The sequence below is a fragment of the Lepidochelys olivacea genome (assembly GCF_965140295.1).
Source record: "Lepidochelys olivacea isolate rLepOli2 genome assembly, chromosome: 5".
Classification (NCBI taxonomy): domain Eukaryota; kingdom Metazoa; phylum Chordata; order Testudines; family Cheloniidae; genus Lepidochelys; species Lepidochelys olivacea.
Genome location: NC_140415.1, coordinates 24,243,251 through 24,257,055, shown reverse-complemented (window position 1 = coordinate 24,257,055; position 13,805 = coordinate 24,243,251).

Sequence of the window (13,805 nt, the reverse complement as noted above, 5' to 3'; positions counted from 1 at the left end):
CCAGTGGGTTTGATCTTGGAGTGGCAATTGGGAATTTACCAGGAACTACTTTGTTGGCACTTATAAAGAGCCATTGCACTTAAAAACCAAAGCCTGGCCAAACAAAGGCTGCCTCCCATAGAGGTGACATAGGGGGGAGGGCGAGCACACAGGGGGTCACAGCTGCCCTTGAAAGGCTCAGAGCAAACTGACCCCATGGCCCCACAAAAAGCCCATGGCCGCAATGGCTGGGTGCTGCATGATGCCACACGGGCCTGATGTGCCCAGTGCTGCTCCCCCTCCAGCTCCCAGCCCTTCACTGCAGGTCAGCGGGCCGCTCCCACTCCCACTTCACCTGCCAAAAGGCTCTGTCCTTCTTGTGCTGAGCCCCACCCCGCCCCTAGCATGTTTCCGGCTCGCTCAGCGCTTCTTCTCCCCGGCAGCCGGGCCCAGGCAGGGAGCGGATGGGGCAGGAAGGAGCCGCTTCTCCAGCTGGGTGAGGGTGGCCCCTTCAGGTTGCTGCCTCTGTGCAGCGTGGCGGCTGCCTGTGGGAGCTCAGCTGGAGAAGCAGCAGTGGCAGCCCACATGTCAGGTAACCCTGGCAGGGCAGAGAGAGGGCAGCGGCCCTGGGCCAGTCTCAGGGCGGGGGAATCTCTGGGGAAAGTATCTGGAGCCAGTTCCCGGTGCTCAGCCAGAGTTAGGGGCGTTGCCTACTCCCCTCCCTCACACTGAGGTGTCCACAAGGGCATGGGAGTTCCGGGGAGAAACTTTATTGCTGTGAGTTCCCTGCCTGGAGCTGGGGCTTGCCTGGTGGCATGCGCTCCCTGTTTCTATGGCCCCAGTCCACCAGGAGCTGGCAGGATCGGCTGCCCTGGTCCAGGGAGGTGGGGTTGGAAGGTTCCTGCACCCAGAGGTGACACATGGAGCTGTCATATGCTCCCAAAACCCTTTAAATTGTGCCCCCCCCCCACTATCAGGTATGTGTCACCTCTGGTTTCCCATGTGTTGTTCTATAGCAGATGCTTCTTTTTTAATACCAAGTACCAGGAGGTTTTTATTTTGGTCTGGTTTTCCAGAGTCAACTACACCGCAGCTGGAAATTGCCTGATAAGTTCAACCTCATTTGCTACCTCCAGAAAAATTTTAATTTTATATTTTATTCTTGCTCTTAGATTTTCAAAAAAAGCTTGTCCTCTAGCTTAGAAAATGAAGTGGATGGTCCAGTAGATAGGCTACTAGCCTGAGACCAGGGTTCAAGTCCTTGCTTCACTTCAGATTTCTTGGGTAGATCATTTAGGACCAGATTTATAAAGATATTAAAGTACCTAGATATGCAGACAGGCCCCCGTGGGATCAATAGGAATTTGTCATCTAGGTGCTTTTGAAAATCCCTTTGGGGCTAGCTGCATCTTTGGGCACCTAATTACCTTTACAAATCTGGCCTTTACGCTCGCTGTGCGTCAGTTCCCCATCTGTACAATGGAGATAACAGCCCTTTCCGACCTTGCAAGAGTGTTGTGAGGCTAAGTATATCAAAGACTGTGAGGCACACACACAGAGAGAGTGTATATGCCCCAAATCTGCCATCAGTTTTCTCTTCAGGTGCCTTAATTTTATGTGCAAGGAAACTTCTCAGGGCAAACTGACATCAAACACCGAAGTGGGCTGCAATACAGCCCTTAGTGGGCTCTGCGACCCTGCAGCAGGAGAGCTCCGGTGAGCCAGCTCCTCCCCTAAGGCAGTAGCGGTGGATCTCAAGCAATTTGCTCCAGGATTTTGGCAGCTGCTTACTTAATTTTAATTCTGTCACCGCCACCTCCTGGAGCTGCGTGGCTGGTTTGGAGCCACAGCAGTGAAACAGTGAATGAAATCCGCCAGGTAACACAGGGGCTAGCTAACTGGTCATTTGATTTAGGGTAATAGAGCAAGTGCTTGAAGGAAAGGGCAGAGCACCTCCCTTAGCAGATCAGTGCTACTGCTCCTTGCTTCTGGCTGCCATCTTTCTGCGGGAGACAGAACAGGAGGGGGGAGAGAGGGAGAGCACACGCAGGGGAACAGGGTGGGAAAGAGAAAGGAGAAGAGGGTTAATAGTCATAATTAATACTTAGCACTAATGGTAGTCTTATCCACAGATTTTTATCCTCGGTTTTACAAGGTGTGGTAAGTATCGTTGCCATGTTCCCTGAGGAAACTGAGGTACCAAGAACTTAAGGTCAAACCTGAAAATGTTGGTTTTTATTTAGGTGCCTAATTTTGAGCATCCAAACTTGAAGATTTTGGCCCAGGTGACTTGATGAAGGTGGCACAATGGATCCTTGGCAGATCCAGAAATAGAACCCATGTCTTCTGACTCCTATCCATAGGTTTTTGCAGCAAACAAGGGAGAGAGAGAGAGAGAGAGAAATGACAGACCAGAAAAGGGAAAGTGAGCTGAAAAAAGAACAGGCTGCAACTGCCTTGGGCCATGATTAGATGGGAAACTGGATGACGGGGGTAGGGGCGTGGGGAATGGAACTGACAGTTCATCACTGGTTCAGTTCCAAGGTATACAGAGCCACTAGCATGTATGAAATATTTTTTAATGCAGATGGTGAAAACTCCAGTGTGACTTCGTGGAAATGATAAAGCCTGTGGTATGAACCGAAACACTGCGCTGCTTTATTAAATCCTTACCTCCCTTCCACAATCTGAAATACAGTGCCATTTGTGTCAAAGCCTGATTTCCACACTGACAATGCCGCCACTCAGTGGTGTTGGCAAACTATGCAACTACCTGCTCTAGCTATTTCAGTGGAATATTTCATTGGGAAGAAGGGAACTTCAGCACTGCTGTGCGGCCCGGCCTATCTGGTATTGCCCTGCATAGGAAAGCAATGTGAAATTGTGCCATTCAAGGGAGAATACCATAAAGAAGACTTCATTATGATGGGAACTGATGACACTGCTCAGCTAGCAAGGCAGCAATTCTTTATAATAATAAAATAATGAATTTCTGTTGACTTAATTGTGTAATAAAGTTACAACTCCTCACCCCCGCCCCCACACACATTTATTTAAATAAATGGCCAGAAACAAAAGATCATGTTTTGCGTTCTCTTGTGCATATGCTATCTGTTTCATACGATGGATAAACTAATGAAGCATGAGATGAAATTATCTCTTATCCACTATGTTCACTCTAGAAATGTGTTTTTTGATTTCTTGGCTGTGGATGTAAAAATACTTTGTCATTTTATAATACATGGCAGCCTGAATCAGACTCATAGTAAAACAATAATTGTTCATAATCTCACTGACATTTGCTGCTGCTGACACTATCTGAAGGCTAAATGAATAGCAAAAAGGGATCAGAATAAATATTCATACAAGAGCATTCATCTTTGAAGGGAAAGTCTGCAATCCATCACAATTTTTCCTCCCACCTGCTTGCATTTCACTGGAGACAGAACCAGACCTGCCATTCAAATCAGGCTGGCTGATTACACTACTGAAAACCTAGGCAGTTCATTCTGCCTCTAGCAGCAGCAGGCTGGCTATAGTCAGGGAAACAGCAAATCCAAGCCAAAAGGCTTTCTTAATATCCAACTGATTGGGGGTCTGAACTTCCTTGGGCTGTGGTTTTAACTTCTGAGCACTGCAGCAAGTGATCCTTGGAGGCATCCAATTGTTTGAAAAATAGAAAGTGCCAAGTGCTGGGTTGTGAACAGACAGGAAGCTGTGATCAATGCCACCCAGGCTTTGCATACTTCAGAGAGGAATTATTGGACCAAAATGTTCAAATGCAAGCATGAGTTATCCATGGCAGCCTCCTTGTTATCAAATTGGTGCTCTGTGCACAGTCCCTTGAAAACTATTGTGATGGATGCAGTATAAAAACCTAAACAAGATATTAGTTGACAATTCAGTGTTACTGTGGGGGTCACATTTCCACTGTGCCTGGTCCACTGGTGTGTGTTTGGGCAAGTACACAAATGGATGATGCCCCGGGAACACAGACTTGCCTGTGTTGATCCACTGGGAGCAGCACTAGGTTTTGACAAACAATGCGTTTGCACCTTCCTTTAGCTCACACTTGCCTGAAGATGCCAATATAGCACCATCTGCTTATTGTCTCCCTCTTTGGTGACACAGGGAATGACTGATGGGACGTGGCTATCAGGGGATATAGCGTACATTGGCCAAACCGGACAGTCTTTTCGAAAAAGAATAAATGGACACAAATCAGAAGTCAAGAATTATAATATTCAAAAACCAGTCGGAGAACACTTCAATCTCTCTGGTCACTCAATTACAGACCTAAAAATGGCAATTCTTCACCAAAAATCTTCAAAAACAGACTCCAATGAAAGACTGCTGAAATGGAATTAATTTGCAAACTGGACACCATTACATTAGGCTTGAATAAAGACCGAGAGTGGATGTGTCATTACACAAAGTAAAACTATTTCCCCATGTTTATTCCCCCCTCCCCCACTGTTCCTCACACATGCTTGTCAACTGCTGGAAATGGTCCACCTTGATTATCTCTACAAAATGTTTGTTTTTTTTCTCTCCTGCTGGTAATAGCTCACCTTACCTGAACACTCTGGTTACAGTGTGTATGGTAACACCCATTGTTTCATGGTCTCTGTGTATATACAATCTCCCCACTGTATTTTCCACTGCATGCATCTGATGAAGTGAGCTGTAGCTCACGAAAGCTTATGCTCAAATAAATTTGTTAGTCTCTAAGGTGCCACAAGTACTCCTTTTCTTTCTTCTGAATGAGAAGCACCACTTTCCCCTCTGCCAGAGTGCCAGTTTCAGGAAGGGGAAAGGGAATTAATTGGCTTGGGATTGGAGTATGATGATTATATTTACCTATAAGCCCGCCTGTCAAAACACAAGTCTCTCAAAGTTTCAGAGCAGCAGGATGCATCAATAGATGCTGTATGTTACCTGCATGAAGTGACTTTTACAGAAAGTATCAGCTGAAGTGAAGAAAGCTTTTGCATTCGGGAAATTGTAGCCTCTGCCCTGCCACTGTGAGCTGAGTAGGATTTAACTCTGATATACAGTACTGCAGCAGTGTCTGGGGCTTTAGAAAAACCTGAGGTGAAATCCTGGCCTTGCTGAAGTCAATTGGAATTTTGCCATTGACTGCAGTCAGGCCACGATTTCACCCATGCCCTAAGCTCTAAGGAGCACACCGTTTAGAGAGTGGAAGGAGACATGCCATGTTATTAAATTTGTGTTAAGCATGAGGAGGCGATTGCTCGGAAAGGCCTTTTATTTTTCTGGCTAGCAAATTAGTTTTGTTGATTTTACAGGGGCCATCTGTTGCGGTACAGTCAAAAGCTGTTTTCAGCACAAAAGGTACATTCTATTAGCTCACTGCCATAGCAGGTTTGTGATGTATCTTGTCCAGATTAAACAGTCAATAATTATATCAACTTTATAGACAGTCCCCACATTTTTATAGAGAATTTTTCCATACACAAGAAGTGCAACCATATATTTTCAGTCTGAATAACTTATTTTAGATTAAGTAGGTGCCCATATGAGAGAGAGAGAACACTGTGTATCCTATAACATGCTGTATCCCGTCTGCCTCGCAGAATGGCAATTATCTTCTATGACATTTAAAGGTGCATTATACAGGGGGGAAAAAATCTCTTGTATACCATAGCTACAGGAGCCACTATTTCTCTTTCTTCTCTTGCTGTACATGTTGAATCCCTTTCCATTCTCTGAACTATTTTTAAAGTGAGGTTGTTGACTAAAGACCTTCTATTCTTTGTCTTCACTGGGAAAAAGGTGTGTTCTTAATTTGAGTAATCTAACTCAAGGTAAAATCCTAATGAAGACAACATGGTTTGTAGTTCTCTGATGAGTTAGTAGATCAAGTTAAAGACTAGACTCCCCCCCTTTAGTTTTTCCAGTAGTTAGTTACCCTCACTGTTAAAAACATGCCCCTTATTTCTAGTCTCAATCTGTCCAGCTTCATCTTTGAACCTCTGGATATAGTTATGCCTTGGTCTGCTAGATTAAAGACCCATGTAATTTCTATAGGTAATATCTTCCCCATGCAGGTTCTTGTAGATCATGTTCAAATGAATTTTTAACCTTCTCTTGGATAAAGTAAATAGATAGAACTTCTTAAGTCTCTCTGCTTAAGTCTGTATAAAGCATGTTTTTCAGACCTCAAATCATTCCTGCAGCTCTTTTCTGGACTCTCTACAATTTTTCAGCATCCACTTTGAAGTGTGCACACCAGAACTAGACCAAGTATTCTAGTAATAGTCCCATTAATGCCACATACAGAGATAATACTGCCTCTCTATTCCTATTTTATATGCCCCTGCTTATATATGAAAGGATCACATATACTCTCTTAGCTACAGCATTGTCCTGGGAGTTCATGTTCATCTGGTTTTTTTCATTACCCCAAGTCCTTTTCAGTGTCACTGCATTCCAGGTTACAGTTACCTCATCTTATAAATGTGACCTAGACTCTTTGTTCTTGGAGGTACATTTACAACATGCATTTGGTTGTATTAAAACCTACACTCTTTGTTCTTAGAGGTACAATACAACATGCATTTGGTTGTATTAAAATGCATGTTGTCATAAATATAAAGGGAAGGGTGACAACCTTTATGTATGCAGTAACATCAAATCCCTCCTGGCCAGAGGTACAGAATCACTTACCTGTAAGGGGTTAATCAGTTCAATTAACCTAGTTGGCACCTGACCTGAAGGGCCAATGGGGAAAGAAGATACTTTCAAATCTTGGGGGAGGGAGGAGGTTCTGGTTGTGCTCTTTGTTTAGTTCCCTCTCAGGACAAAGAGAGAGACAAAGCAGGTAACCCAGCACCTACTGAAATATGTAAAATTTCAGAAATTGTAAGTAATAGCAAGGAAATGCGTTAGATTATCTTTTGTTTTAGCTTGTGAATTTTCCCTATGCTAAGAGGGAGGTTTATTCCTGTTTTTGTAACTTTGAAGTTGAGCCTAGAGGGGAATCCTCTGTGTTTTAAATCTTTTTATTACCCTGTAAAATTACCTTCCATCCTGATTTTACAGAGGTGCTTCTTTTACTTTTATTCTTTATAATAAAGTTCTTCTTTTAAGAACCTGATTCATTTTAGTGTCCTAAGCATAAAGGGTCTGGTCTGTACTTTTATTAAAGGCAATTGGTTGGTATATTATTCTCAAGCCTCCCCAGGAAAGAGGGTGAAGGGGTTGGGGGGATATTTTGGGAAATAGGAACTCCAAGTGGTCCTTTTCCTGAATCTTTGTCTAAATCACTTGGTGGTGGCAGCAATGCCTTCCAAGGACAAGGAAAGAATTTGTGCCTTGGGGAAGTTTTTAACCTAAGCTCATGGAATATAAGCTTAGGGGGTCTTTCATGTGGGTCCCCACATCTGTACCCAGAGTTCAGAGTGGGGAGAGAACCCTGACACATGTTATTCAAATGAGCTCACCTTGCCAAGTGAGCCAGACTGAGCTGTATAACTGACTTATCCCTCTCATTATTTACCAATTCAGCTTTTGTTTCATCTGCAAATTTTATCAGCAATGATTTTAGATTTTCTTCTAGGTCATCGATAAAGATATTTAATACCACTGGGCTGAGAACTGTTCCTTGGACCCCATTAGAAACACCCCTATTGGATGATTATTCCCCATTCTCAATTGCTTGTTTGTGATCTATCAGTTAACTAGTTTTTAATTCATTTAACATGAGTGATGTTGCTTTTGTATAGTACTAAGTTTTTTATCAGAATGTCATGTGGCACTAAGTCAAATGCCTTACAGAAATCTAAGCATATTATGTCAGTTACTTTTTGCAATCAAATTCTGATCTCATTAAATAAAATCATGTTTGACAAGAGCAAATTGAGTCAAAACATGATTGTTATCTCCATGAACAACCAGAAGCACCAGAGTTTTAACATCAAAATACATTGTGTTCAAAAATCTTTTATATGTTTTTTTTTTAATTTAGGCCTATCATTGCAAACTTCATGTGACCATCATTCCAAGCACTCACAAATCACTACGCAGGAAGAGTGGGGCTCCTGCAGTCTTGTTGCAAGAAAAGGGGGAAAAATCATGCAAATGGCTATTAGTATAAATCATAGCCCGTAGCCAGTTTAAATGCACTCCTAGAAGCTGTCTGCCAGCAACCTGCAGCCAAGATGGGTTGTTTACAGCAAATCAAGTGGTAAAAAATCCCCGATCTGAAAGCATCTGCAGTCTGACAGGAGAAAGAAAATAGTAGCGTTGATAATACTAGCGGGGTACACACTTTGTTACTTCTGTAGGTTGTACACCCAGTGAGAGAGAGATCCATAGATTAGGTTGCTGCTGGTGATATGCATAGGTAGCTGCAAGGGGTACCACAGAGATGCCCCACCAAATTGCCGCATGGAGGGGTGGGCGGGAGTGGATGTAAAGGGAGTAGAGGAGGAGGTAATGGAGATCAGAAAAGAGGGTAGAGATGGCATCATGGGATTACAGACACCCCTTAGTCCCTGCATGCAGAGTGGCTTTGTCCTCTACTGTCCCGTTATTAATTAACCTCTCCTCCCCTCCTTCCCACCTGACCCCAGAAGTTCACACCCCTCTCCCACTAGAACACTCCTTTGTGTCCCCCCCACAGACAGGGGCCTTCTCCATCCAGAGTCAATATTGGCAGAGGTTGAACTGAGAAACCCAGGATTTGTTATAAACAGAACCTATTCCCCTCTCCCTGCAGACAGACAGACAGACAGCGCAATGCCATGAAATTGAACATAGGGCCTTACTTAGCTTGGCAAAAAATAATTTACAAAGTGAAGCTATTAACTGCTAAGTTTGAGCAGGAGTTTTGCACAGTTTACAATGGCTGGAAGTCAAAAGGACAGACTAATGTTTGGAGAGCTGGCCTCTTATCACTATTTGAACTGGAAGATTTTAAGAGGGGTCTTGTGATAAAATATCAGCAGTCTGATCACAGTCTCACCAGTTAAACCACCCCAGGAATAAACCTGATGGGCAAAGCTGTGTCTAGCTGACAGATCAGAAAGGGCTGCGGAGAGTTAAAACACTAATTAGCTTGTTAGCTCTGGGAGTAGCAGATGACTCAGGAAGGAAGAGAGTGACTATGGCTGGCTGGCTGGCTTTGACAGCTGATCTCCCTCACCTCTGCTTGGCCTACAGGGCTGAGGAATTCTATGTGATCGCAGAGAAGGTGCTTCACAATGTTTTAAAGGTGATGGGGGGAACAGTGTAAATAAATCCCATGTGGTGTCTACAAGCAGAGACTCTCCAAATGCTCTGTACGAACAAAGGAAGACTGGCACGGAGGGGATGCCTTGTTATAGGGTGGGTTAGCTGTTGCCTGATGTAGAGTCGTTTGATAAAATATAGCACATGGCGAATTTAAAATAGAAAGAAAGAAAGTGGCGGCTGCTGGTTTCTTAAAATGGCAATCTCAAAATTAGAGTTCCTCTGCCCGCACTGCCTTCCCTCAAATGGGGAGAGCCACTCGCCGTGGGAATGGCCAGGATTAACAGCTGAAGAATCATATAGATTGGATCGGGGAAACTAGGCATTGAATGAATCCGAGCCTGCCATTTTTCAGACGTGGGCCAGTCATGACCTAGTTACAGCATTCACAAGTAACATACCTGCCTGACTCACACTAGGACTAAAGGTGAAAGTGAGCATGGCAGTGAGGCAGGTGTTTTTCCGGAAGTGGTGCTTGTGGCTCTGGAGAACGACAACTTCCCTTCATGGCAATTTTCAGGGGAGGTTGCAATTTGTTTTCATTCTGCATTTTCTGTGCATGGCCAGAGCACCAGCCTGGGATGAGGGAGACCCAGGTTCGAGTCCCTGTTCTGCCTGCTTCAGAGTGATCTGGGATGAAAGCCTCTCTTCTGAAGCAGGCAGAGGAGGGAAAAAGACTTACCAGCTCTACTGTCCTTGATGTGCTTGACTCCTCGAGGAGGGGGCTGCTCAGGCCACTGCTCCCTGAGACCTCCAGGCGGGTATGGAAGCCTGGAAGAAGGTCTGGAGTTGGTGTGATTGGCAGCTGGAAGAGGTGTTCATCCCGTGCCTAGCTCCTTAGCCTCTGGCCCTCTCCCTCCAACCTTTCCCACTAGCCCTCATGCCAGTAGTGCTCCCCGTTTACCATAAAGATGAACTGCGTGGGCTCTGATGAGGTCCCACCACAATGAACGGCTGCTTGTTCCGGGGTGCAGTGGATTTAAGGGTGAGACAAATCCTAGAGTGTCCATGAGCAGGGTCTGGAGCACTCTGAGTCTATGCTTACACTATCAGCTAGGGATGTGAGTCCCAGCTTGCATACGTATACCCACACTAGCTCTCATTCAGTTAGCTTGCTAAAAGGAATAGTGTAGCCCTGGTAGCACGGGCAGAGGCAAATGGTGGCACAGGATAGCCACACTGAGTATGTACCCCCGAGGTTCAGGCAGATTTGTTCTCAGCATGGCTAAGCCATGCCACCGCTGTCCATGCTGCTACGGCTACACGACTACGCATCCTCACGCTAGCTCTCCTCTGGGAATCTTGCTAGTTTTAATGTAGCTTGCATGGATAACAATAGGAGTGTAGACATGGTGGGATGGGCTAGCAATCAGAGTATCAGCCCTCCAGGGAGTCTGAATGCGATCTCAGCTAGCTAGACTCTGCTGAAGCCCATGCCACCACCTCTACACTACTCTTGCTACCTTTACTAGTGTTTAGATGACACCTTCACTTGCAGCCTGCCGTAAGATTCCACTGAGCAACACAGCCTGAAACTGGGAGACACTGGACTCCAGGCTCATATTTAAGGAAGGGAGGGTTCATAGTGGGAGGTGGATGGGATGTACTGCAAAACCCAGCATTACTTAGGGGCACACAGACTCACCCATGGACTCATCGGCTGGCTATTGCACATATAGAGTAAGATCAAAATGATAGCGTGAGGCTGCATTTGCATATCACTGTGTTTTACTACTAATGCTGCCATCATACACCTTTCACGTACGTAATTCGATTCCTGAAGTGTTTTCAGGCTGAATTAGGAAAATGCTGCTTTCAATCTCTCTGCAGACATGTCTGTCCTTTGTAAAGAAACACATGCTGCATTACAATTATATCTCACTTATTGCTGGTTTGAGGCACAGTAAAAGAAGATGTAGATTATAAGGTGTGTAAAGTAATAGGGATCTTCAATAAGAAGCAGATGCCAGTGACCAAGGGAAATTTAATCTTGAACCTTATAGATCCTGAACCACCCTGGGCTGGGACTTTGTCAGATGTCATCAGAAAAGCAGAGCTAGGTCTGGTCAGAACTTCAATAAGAAATAGCCCAGGGTAACACAGGGGATGGAGGAAGTGGTGGTGGTTATTTAAGTGGAACTCTTCTCTCTGAGAATACCAAGCCAATGCCCATCATCATATTAGAGGGCATTTATTGATCCAAGTAAAGCTCAACTTATGTTAAGTGCTGAACAAACATGTAAATAAGAGAGTTCCTGTCTCAGAGTGCTCGCTGTCTAGGATTGAGATAAGATTCATTCAAATATGGGATGGGGAAGTGGAAGGATGAGGTAACAGCAAAATGAACATGTGTGTAATAAGCAGTAGTCTAATCTCACTATTTACCTAGCCATTGCCAGTTGTCATCTTTTGCGTGAGATGTAAAAAACCTTCCCAGCTATAGATGGGGTCCAGCCACAAAATACAAGTCTGGATTTTGAATCCATTGAAAGTTTTGGGGTAGAACTGCTCAGCAAACTTACATTTTTCCTGTGAATAATTTTAACCAGCTTTATTTAGGGATGTTGGCTTCTGGGTTTCCATTCAAGCCAATACCTAGTCATGGCTCAGAGATGCCATTTAATGTATCCCAGACGTAAAGATGTTATCTCCAGTAGCCTGTCTAAGTTCCAGGCTGAGTAACCACATTCTTTCCATGTAAATTTCCCTTCTAGTACTCTTCCCTGTGTTCTGCACTATGCTATTGCTCAGTGTTGTGGTGTACAGTTAAACAGCCACCATCTTCCATCCACATGAGAAGAGGAAGTTATTCTTCTGTGTGTGTTTTGATTTTATTCACTGAGATTAGCGTTTAAATGCTAATTTTTTATTGGTTTCAGGCAGAAACTAATGAGTTGAACACAGTTTCTACCTTGGACTGTAAATTAGAATATTTTTAAACTAAAACTGATTGTCAGTAAGAGAACTTTTCACAAACATTTCCACAAAAAGTTTTCCCCCTTTTTTTAATCAGAAAATTTTGAAATTTGAAGGGTTTTTTGACCCACTCTTCTTGAAACTCAGTCCATGTTCACAAACAAAAGTTTGCAAACTTCAGCAAAGTGTTTGGTGAATTTGACCAAAGGCTCAGATTTGTTTCAAAACCTCCTAATCAGTTGAGCTCTGCTTGATTTCCATTCTTGTTGAGAAAGCTGCTCACCACACTAGTTCCATTATTAGTCATTTATCCAACAGGCTCGGCAAGGGACACACCCACAGTTGTAGATTCTGTTCTCAGTTATATTACTGTTGGCGGGAGGTCAGCTTCCTCCTCCCTCTCAGTTCCCAGACACAGTTCACTGGAAAATACCAGTCCAGAGTCCAGTCTGCAGGCAATTTGGTGGGTTTATTGGGGCTAAACAAGCCAGCTTATTCCTCAGCCCTTCACACCAGTCAGGCTATCGCTATACAAAACTTAATTAGTGCTCCTCCCCTGGTACCACTCCTTCCAATATATGGTCATGTTCCATTCTGGGGGGATCCTGAGTCTGGGGTCGATAAGACCACCTCTTTTGCACCTGATGGGAGGGGTGCAGCCTTGTGCTTTCACTTATAGTCTCTTATTTGCTTCTTCAGCCTGTTTAAACTAAAAGCAAGGCCAGAGGCAAGATTATTATTATGTCTCTACCCTATTTACTTCACATTCTCCTAACAATTACTATCCATCTGGAATAAATGCAGTTAAGCCAGTGGAGTTACTCCATATTTACAGAGTTGTAACTGAGGCCTGATCTACACCCAACACTTAGGTTGACCTAGCTACATCGCTCAGGGCTATGAAAAATGTAAAACTCTGCATGACATGGTTAGGTTGACCTAACCCTGCCCTCGAAGAATTCTTCTGTCAACCTAGTTATCACCTTTCAGCAAGATGGATTACCTTCAGCAGTGGTTTTCAACCTGTGATCCATGAATCCCTGGGGGTCCATAGATTATGCCTAAGATTTCCAAAGGGGTCTGCACCTCCATTTGAAATTTTTTAGGGGTCAGCAAATGAAAAAAGGTTGAAAACCACTAGCCTACGTCAATGGAAAAACCCTTCTGTCAATGTAGGAAGTGTCTACACTATAGCAGTACATGCTGCTGTCACGTAAAGACATACCCTGAGTGCAGAACCTGGCTCACTGCCTTGCAGTCACGATAGAAGAAGGGGGGAGAAAAACAAAAGACTCGTTGCCATATTTGTGGATGGTAAATTAAAATTTGTGAATTGCAGTTCATTAATAAATCATGAACCTATGAAGCGCCAATGTACGTCATGCAGCATTCCAGATACCCCCTGCTACCCTCCTCCCCACCGAACATATGCCATCCACTCATGCTTTCCCTCCCCTGACTGAAAAGTTTCTTACCAAATGCAAAGGTAGAACTGCTTTTATTATGCTGCTCAACTGCAACAAAATAACACAGAGAAAAGCTATAAACCTTCCTTGTGCAGACAAAACTGTCTGGGGCCCCATCTTGTCTTTGGACGGGAGAAAATTGCAAACTGTCATGTTCTTGATGTGTCTGCCTTTTCAAGTGAATCATAT